Source organism: Pteropus alecto, unplaced genomic scaffold, assembly GCF_000325575.1.
Source record: "Pteropus alecto unplaced genomic scaffold, ASM32557v1 scaffold20, whole genome shotgun sequence".
Classification (NCBI taxonomy): Eukaryota; Metazoa; Chordata; class Mammalia; order Chiroptera; family Pteropodidae; genus Pteropus; species Pteropus alecto.
This window is the reverse complement of record NW_006436298.1, coordinates 49,796,648-49,805,943: the sequence shown is the minus strand read 5'-3', so window position 1 is coordinate 49,805,943 and position 9,296 is coordinate 49,796,648. Positions and strand designations below refer to the sequence as shown.

The following is a 9,296-nucleotide window of genomic DNA, read 5'->3' as shown; positions in this document are numbered from 1 at the left end:
CCCAATAGGCAGTGGCTACGGCCCTCCTTAGCAGGAGGCAGATACAGAAAAAGAGACTTCCCATCCCTCAACATCCATACTAATAATAAGGGAGTTTACAGCTCTCTGACAAAAGGGTTAGGCAGGAAAGTTGGATAGGAGATTTCGGTCCGCCAGCAAAGACGCTGAGGTCATCCTATTCTAGAAAGGGTCCGCCCTAGTCTGCCCACAATTAAGCAAGCCAGAAGGCATTTAGGGGCTAAAAGTAACTCATACAAGGAAACAAGTGAGCAGAAAAATGGGTACTAGTTTCAACCAGTCACTCGCACCTGAGCAATGAAGACCCAATGACCTTCAATTCACCTGAGCCTCGTTATACCATCGTTATAATATGCATATGCCTGTAAGTTCATTAATATCATTATAACAGGCTAAATTCTGGGAACAAACATGTGCAGAAAGCAAATGATGAATCACTGAGTCCTGTCAATCTTAGTTGTCAATCAAGGAAGCCTGATCCTCTATGAAAAGTAACGACCCACAGCAAATAGGGATAAAAACTCCAAAGGCTTTGTTACTGTGCCTTTCAACCACGCTTCTCTTGCTTAGGCCCGCTTCCACGTCTGGAAGTGTGCTATTACTTCTAATAAAGCTATTCTTTTTTGCTGTATTTTAGTTTCTCGTTCAATTCCTTGTTTGAGACATCGAAACCTGGACAACGCACTGAGAGGGGAACCCTACTCTCTGGTAACAGTAATCCATTTGTGGAATTTGTGCTTCCTATCTCTGTACCTAGAGTCTGCTGAGTTATAGTCGTGATTCTCAGCAATTACATTTCTTTTAGGAGATACAACAAGTGTTCCACTGAACTGGAAACTGAGAAACCACCAGGACACTTTGGGTTCCTTGTACCAGTAAATCAGTTAGCAAAGAATGGAATTATTGTAAATGCCTCCATAGTCTCTGCCCCCACCCCCACCCTCAAAACATACCCAGCCAGCTGCATTCAATAACCTACCTTCCTGGACCATTTAATCGCTTTAATGTAAAAGTAGGGGTGAGGGTAGAGGGAAGAGGGCAGATTTAGATGAAGAAAAACTGCATAACAATTTAGTGGCTCTCAGATATGACTTGGAACACTAGACAAAAATATGCAGAAGTATCTGGAGGAAAAAATTCTGGTGTCTTTAAGGAGGACCATAGGTCAGCGAGCTAGCCAGTGATAAAGGAACAAAAACCTATTCAAGTGTATTATTGAGGAGTCATGGAGAAGTAGAAAGAGAAAACAATGGCAGCCACAGCAAGGCCAAACCTCATAGGGAATGGAACATATTTCGGGGCTTGGAAGGTTATTCAGAATTTTACCTAGTCATTGGTAGCCTCAGTAGCAGGTGGCTATTCCTTTTGTGGGCTTTCCATTGTTGCGCTCAAATTTGCCTAAGAACTTAAGAGTCGCATCACAGTCATTTATGATTTGTTACTGTTTTCTAAAAGATGGTAAAAACCATAATTATCGTGACAACACTTTGACAGCAAAAATGGCTCAAATTTGACTTACTATAGTAATTCCATTATTGTTATTCTGAAAACTCCCTGGGAACATTAGCTGAGCTCAGAATCTTACAACTTCTAGTATTGGATTTATGCTGCCCATAAATCAAATGTTTGAAAATACTGCCAGATCAAGTATTTGAAAATATTGCTCATTCAAGTGGCAATGCATAATCAAGATCCTCCCAGAGAAGCAAGTTTTGTGAAACCATTCTTGACTTCACTTTGATCTTCCTGTCTACATTTTTGTTTCAGTTTCTCTGCCACAGACACACAACCACTAAGTATTATTATTGTTTGACAATAACTAGAATTATGATTCCTGCTATCAGTAAGAAAAAGAAAAACGTATAAGTAACTGACCAGGATAGTTACCAAGAGAAACTTAACCTCGAAACTCAGCGATCAGGGGAACAGGAACTCGGTCTTCCCGCGTTCCTAGAGAGGTCCCGGAAGACGTGGGTTGACATACTTCCGGCTTCTGTGACAGACACACATCTACCCCCACCCCCATCCCCACCCCCCACACTCCCGGCCAAGGCTGTAGGAATCGCCGTCCCATTACAGAGACAGCCCTGGATCCAAGCGGGAAGGGGTTGACGACCCTTTCGTTTCCGGACTGGAATGAGAAGCCTCTAGGACCATGAAGAGGCAGTCTCGTCCTAGGTTTTCACCCAAAGGGGTCGGAGACATGACCCTAGTTTAATATCCGTGCTTCCCCACGGAAGTATTCCTTTCGCTTTCCTAGTGAGAGCTTTTTTTCTAGGTTCCTAGGGCCCCCAAGGTGTAAAATGAGGCTACGAAGTTATGCGGGCTTTTTTTTTTTTTTTTTTTTTTAATGGTGGTGATTAAAGAGTGAAGCCTAGTGAATAACATGATTTGGATGCAGTAGGAAGATTATATACACTTCACCATTTTCCTTTCAGTTACCTAACATTCTGAATGTTTTTTTAAAAGTATGTTTTCAGACATTAGTTAGATTTTTCAGTTGTGGCAGCTGAGCTTGACTTGGTGCGGTGAGTAGTGAAGGGAGTTTGTGATGTGTAGTGGAAAGTGTGTTGGACCTTTAGAAGATTAATTACCAAGTTCCCTCCCTGCCACTGATTACCAACATGGTCTTGGAAAAAACACCACCAAGTCTCAATTTGTTCCTAAGTAAAATAAACTAGATGATCTCAAAGGGCCCTTCCAACATGGAAATTCATTGCTAGAGTGATTTAACTGTGAAAAATGCAGGTAGGCCAAACCTAATGCCCCATCTCTATTTCTTGCAGCACCACCAGGACACAGAAAGATATTTTTATTGTTGAGAGAGACGGTTAAGGGGCAGAAGGCCAAAGTAAACAGTTATACAGGCCAGTGCTAAAGAGATCATTTGCAATCAATAAATGAATTGTGGAGAATACACTGAAAGCAGATCAATGAAACCTTACTATTTGCGGAGAAAGAGGTTGGTTACACAGTGTAATAGGAGATGTGTAAGTAACTTACCCTTTGACACATACTTTATTTCTGTATTTTAAATCTGCTGCTTTAATATTTCTCCCATTCTTATTCAGATGTTTCATAAATAGCCTCATAGTTGCAATGTAGTGAAATCTGTTAATTTATAAATGACATGCCCTTCTAAGTATTGAAAGACCAGGCCTATGATGAATTTGTTGAACTTTCTACAAATGGGCAGAAAATGTTGATATTGTATTCATTCAAACAAATATTTTTTAAATGTCTGTGGGTTGCACGGAACAGCGATAAGTGACTTCAGGGCAACAATAAAAGCAAAAAACAGTCTTTATTCTTGAAGAATAACTTAGTTGAGATAAGGCATAAAAGCATGAAAAATTAAATTTCAGGGTAAAAGCTATCAAAATATTACATACTAAAATAGTGATGGAAACAGTTAATGAGTAAAGTCAGGAGGTGACTGGGTGCCGGGATCATTCAAGAAATGTAAAATAAAACCCAGTCTTTCTACTGTTGTTTGTCCAGAATCTGAGCAGGAAAACATCCAGGGCCTCTCTAGATTAGGGAGAAGTGAATATGCTCCTGACCCCAGCCCTGATCTTTGAGTTTCACCTCCTTGGAGTCCCTTCATTTTAATTCATATTGCCACCGTGGGGGAATGCCTCTAGGGATGTATTATTCCCCCCTTCTCCATCTTTAAATCTTTGACCTAGATATCAAAAACCAAGATTCCTTTTCCTTGATCTTCTTAAAATACCCAAGACAAAATGAATTTTTAATTGAAAATGAAGGGAAATGAACAAAGAGAATAGAATTGTTAGAAGATGAACATAAGAAGGGTAACAAATAATGAAAAAATGTAAATGCTATAAGAGGGGGACAAAAAAAGTTTGGGCCTATCAGGAAAGGTTAAATGAGTTTCAATATTTTTACAATACAAATACAAGCTCTAATTATTTTGAAATAAAATCTCAAATATACCCCATCTCAAAGTCCATGATCTGGATTATCTAAGCCTTTGTCCCAATAATCCAAGTCCACTTTTTTTTTAATGGCCAGATATATACCAGATAATGGTGAGATGGCAGATTGAAATAAAAATGGAGATATTTATAGTTTAACTTCATTTTCTGACAGCAGGTGGCTGGCTTGTCTACCGTACTCCACAGGCAAGGCACTCTCTTGCAGTTCATACCTTCTACACCTTGCTTTGGTGATCACTTTTTAAGAATGACCAGGTCACTTTTTAGAGTGATTTGATAGCAGTGTAGCAGTGGGCTTCAGTAATGGTTTGAGTAATGACTCTGCTACACTAACTATATGTTATTTAATCTTTCTCAGCTTCTCTTCTTCATCTGTAAAATAGAAGTAATAATCATGTACTTTATTAAGTTTCTATGGGTGTTAAATGAGTTGTGTATGTAATTTACTAAATGTAATTTACTAGCTGTATGCTAATATAAATGGCAGTTGTTCAGCATTTACCATGTCACCCCATTGTGAATTGTCTTCATGAATGCTTATATAAGGTGTTAGCAGCACAGCAATTCAATGTTATTTTTTAATACTGCTATTAAATTTTTCCAATTTCAGGATTGCAAAAACCAATATCATAAAACACCTAGGACAGAAAGCACAGTTCTGCACACAGACCCTATTTGGGTCAAGTGAGCCAGTTCCTTGAACCTGAATAATGACTGCTGAATGAAGGGATACTGCAGATCTGTCTCCCCAGGCTACCCAGGACACGGAAGGTATAATGACAATGAAAGTGGAGGAGGAAGATGAAGGACATAAGGAAGACCACTTACAAAGAGAAAGAAATAAGATCGAGTTATCACCACAGTTTTTTAGTTGTTCCACAACTATGAATTAGAGAGCCTTATTATCATCATATTTAATTGCCTATTGAGTGGCAAAAGAGAAAATGGCTCACATGGCTGCTGAAAAAATTATTCTTCTACCATGTATGGATATGGTACGTACAATTTTTGATGATAAATCAGCTGATATATATATATATAAATTAAGAACTATACCTCTTAGTGATAATACAATATCTCGTCGAATCTGTACTATTATTGCAAAACATTTAGAAGCAATGCTAATTACACGACTACAATCTGGTATAGATTTTGCTATTCAGCTTGATGAGAGCACTGATATTGCAAGTTGTCCAATACTTTTGGTTTATGTGAGATATGTGTGGTGAGGTGATTTTATAGAGGATCTGTTGTGTTGTTTAAATTCACATATAACTGGATTAGATAAGTGTGTTCTTGGTCAATATAAATTAAACTGGAAAAACGTAAGGTAATTTCCATTGATGGAGCAGCAAATATGACGGGAAAACATAGCAGGATTATTAAAAAATTGTTAGAAGCAACCCATAACAGTGCTCTTTGGAATCACTGTTTTATTCATCAAGAAGCTTTGGTATCCAAAGAAATTCCACAAAGTCTAATGGATATATTGAAAAATGTGATGAAAATGGTTAATTTTATTAAAGGAAGCTCACTGAACAGCCGACTTCTTAAAATATTTTGTTCAGAGATTGGAGTTAACCATACCCATTTACTGTTTCATACAGAAGTTTGTTGGTTGTCTCATGGAAAAGTATTGAGCAGAGTATGTGAACTCAGGAATGAGATTTACATTTTTCTCATTGAAAAGCAATCTCATTTGGTAACTATTTTTGAAGATGACTTTTCGGTAACAAAATTGGCATACTTAAGTGATATTTTTGGCATTCTTAATGAATTAAATTTGAAACTACAGGGGAAAAACAATGATATGTTTCAATATGTGGAACATATTCTAGGATTCCAAAAGACATTATTGTTTTGGCAAACAAGACTTAAAAGTAATCGCCCAAGCTACTATATCTTCCCAACATTGTTACAACACATTGAAGAGAACATTATTAATGAAGACTGCATGGAAGAAATAAAATTAGAGATATTGTTGCATCTCACTTCTTTATCTCAAATCTTTAATCATTACTTTCCAGAAGAGAAATTTAAATCATTAAAGGAAAATATTTGGATGAAAGATCCATTTGCTTTTCAAACCCCATAATCAATAATTGAGTTGAACTTGATGCCTGAAGGAGAGAATGAATTGTTGCAGCTCAGTTCATCATCATTCACGCTGAGGAATTATTATAAGACATTAAGTTTATCGGCATTTTGGATTAAGATCTAAGATGAATTTCCATTGCTAAGTAGAAAGTGTATATTGCTGTTTTTACTATTCACAACTACCCGTTTGTGTGAATTAGGATTTTTAATCCTGACATGATTGAAAACAACGAAAAGAAATAGGCTGAATAGTGCACCTGACATGCGTGTAGCCTTATCCTCATGTGTCCCTGACTGGAACGAACTTATGAACAAGCAGGCACACCCATAACATTAAATACAATCTTTGTGAAATTTTGGTTTTGTACTTAATTTGGGGCATTGTTTTATATATTGTATTTAAATATTAATAAAATTATATTTGGAATTAACTAGGTTCTTTTTCCTATATTATAACAGTAAGCATTGTTTCTGGAAACTTGTTAGTTACATGAAGGTGTGTGTGTATATATATATATATACAGGATAATATTGTAAACTATGTTTCTGTGAATTCTGTCAATTTCAAAAAAAAAAAAAAAATAGTGCTCTTGACAGTTTTATACTCAAATCTGTTCCCCTGTCCACTGCTGCAGTCTTGCTCCTCCTTTCAGGCAGAGCCCCATTCAGGGTCAGTTTTTCACCATGCATGTGCCTATATGCTCCTTCCTTTTTAATTCCAGGAAGTGAATCTTGATGCCAATCGTGGTTTAACACCATCCTCCTTGTCACTGGGTTTATGTAAGCAGGGGCACGTGTTAATCATTCTAGCCAATGAGGTGTACACAGGGCAGTCTATCACAATATTTCTGTGAAGGTTTCTCTTGCTTTCAGAAAGGCACACAACAGAAAGGATAGCACTGATAGTACCATATTTAATAAATCTCCCCTTGAAAAACATAGCAAGTAGGACAGCAAAACTGAAACCCAAGGACAGCATCTACAACAAAACCAGATGACAGGGTACCACCAACAGTTGCAAAATGAATGTAGTCTGGAGCCATTGTGTAAAAAGAAGCAGAAAAGCAATAAGCATCAGAAAGATCTGAGAGCTGCAAAACAATCAACAGGTACTCATGCAAAATTTCAGTGAGCTGTCCTGAGAAAAGCAGCTGAAACCAGGAGGAGTTTGCACACTTCAATAGAGGGGCCGTTTAAGGTGTTTGTGGTAAAGCCTGGGAGCAGTTTTGGGCCCTGTGAAATAGAATCCAAATTGACCAAGACAGAGACAAGAGAGACCTAGTCTTAACTTTGTGTCCTTGAAGATAAGCCAGAGCCCAGAAGGTGAGTAGCTCAGGGAAGAGAACTGGTGCCCCCACGCTCACCCTGCAGACCTCGCTGGAGCAGTTGATCTACGGGCTTTATGTCATGACTTCCCAGTTCTGAGACAAGTCTGAACCAAGCAAGTGGGGGCAGTGTGTCCAGTAAACACATACGCCCTGTCCAACAGCTGTGAAGAGAGAAGGGGATGCCTACAGCACAGCCAAAGCTGCCTTGCCTACACCCCGCCTAGGCTAGTGTTAGGAGCGCTGGACTCAGCAAAAGTAGCAATGAGGTGCCTGGGCCCTGGCCCAGAGATGCTGAAAATCAACTTTGGGCACTATTTCAAAAGGCATAATTTCCACATGCTAGGGGGCTACAGCACCTTCAACCTTCCACTGGCATCTCCCACCTGCCACCTATTGTCATTCTTAATGTTCCTTCCTAGCTCTTCTTTACCTAAACACAGAGTTGGTGGCAGGTACAGATGGGGTGGGATGGTTGGTAAGGAGCAGAAAACCTCCAAAGTCCTAAATACACCTGACATCAATCTGAGATGCCTGGAAGCTGCTATTGGCATGCTGTGTTAGATGCTGCAGGGGCAATCAAAGGGGACCAAACCATGGTCCTTGTCTCCTATTGTAGGGAAACTCTTTGAGGAAGACAGACTTGGAGATGACAACCAATGAAAATGTAAGCAGAAAGAATAAAGTGCTAAAATACAGGTGAGAAATAAGGTTGTGTTAGCCCTTGAAAGAGAAGATTTACATGATGAAAAAGACTTCACAGAAGCAGTCACATCTAAACTGGGCCTAGAAGGGAGGTAGATAGAAGAGCATTCCAGCCCAAGAGAACAGCATGGGCAAAGGAGAAGGCTTGTGGTATGCTGTAGGAGTGACATGGGAGTAGAATGAGGCCCGATGGTAAAAGGCTTTGACTTACAGGAGTCACAGGTGTGTGCTATTCAAAGTCACCAGTAACTATCAAGAGCACTTACAACAGAAATCCGGGTGGGACTGGAACACTACTGCAAAGAGTTAAGAAGTTTGCCTGGAAAGAACATGAGAGAGGTAAAATGTGACATTGTGGGAGGACAGTCTAGAGGAAAGTATTTTTTGTTTGTTTTTAAGTATAGGGAAAACATGACTATAAAGAGAAGGAATCGATGGAAAAGAACATCCATGTCTATCACTGCCTCTCTCACTCTCCCGTCTTCAAAGACAGCAGGAGGACATCAGAGGAGAATGTCCTTAATTCCTATCTCCTCCACCTCAGCAGTTTCACCATTTGTTCTTTCCCTTTTTTAATTTCTGTATCTAAGGAACTAGTGTTACATTCTCCATATCATTCCATTGTCTCTGGGGTCTGATCCCACCCAATTATCTTCTGGTTTAAATATCTTATTTTTCCATTGATTCCTTCTCTTTATAAACAAACTCATCAATGTTGAGAAGACGAGGAGGTGCCTTGTTTCCACTGAGTGAGAGTGGGAGAGCAGGTCACCATGTGGTCTCTACTGATAGCCTGGTGACCCTATTCAGCCTTTGCTGACAGTGATGGGCATGTGGCTTTTAACTACAGTAGAGCAGTTGTTGTTTAAAAGCTTTCTGTCTGCTAGGTCTCCCCTTTCCTGCAGATTTTCTTGTGGCTTCTTAAAAGTTTGTGCCCAGACCGAAAAAAATGGCATAGATGATAGAGGCTTTGTTCATCCCTCTGGCGACCAAATCAAAGTAGTCACGGAAACAAGGAGCTGCAGCAAGGAAAATCTCCTGGGATATAGATGAACAAGCCATGCAACTAGGGAGAAATACAAGAAATCATCCTGCAAAGGCAGAAGGTAGGACGGGGCAAGGATGCAGGGCTGCCCGGTCTCAAGCGGCTGAGGGAGACGGAGCCAGCGGCAGAAACCTCTTAAAGGGGACG

General features: G+C 39.5%; 1 long non-coding RNA gene across 1 annotated transcript; it reads left to right on the top strand.

Annotated features, from left to right (window-relative positions):
* The first annotated feature begins 2,382 nt into the window (after window positions 1-2,382).
* Window positions 2,383-6,217, top strand: LOC112480632. The gene is made up of 2 exons (XR_003046718.1): window positions 2,383-3,008; window positions 4,588-6,217. It is a non-coding gene; the product is annotated as an uncharacterized LOC112480632 (long non-coding RNA).
* The last annotated feature ends 3,079 nt before the right edge of the window (window positions 6,218-9,296 follow it).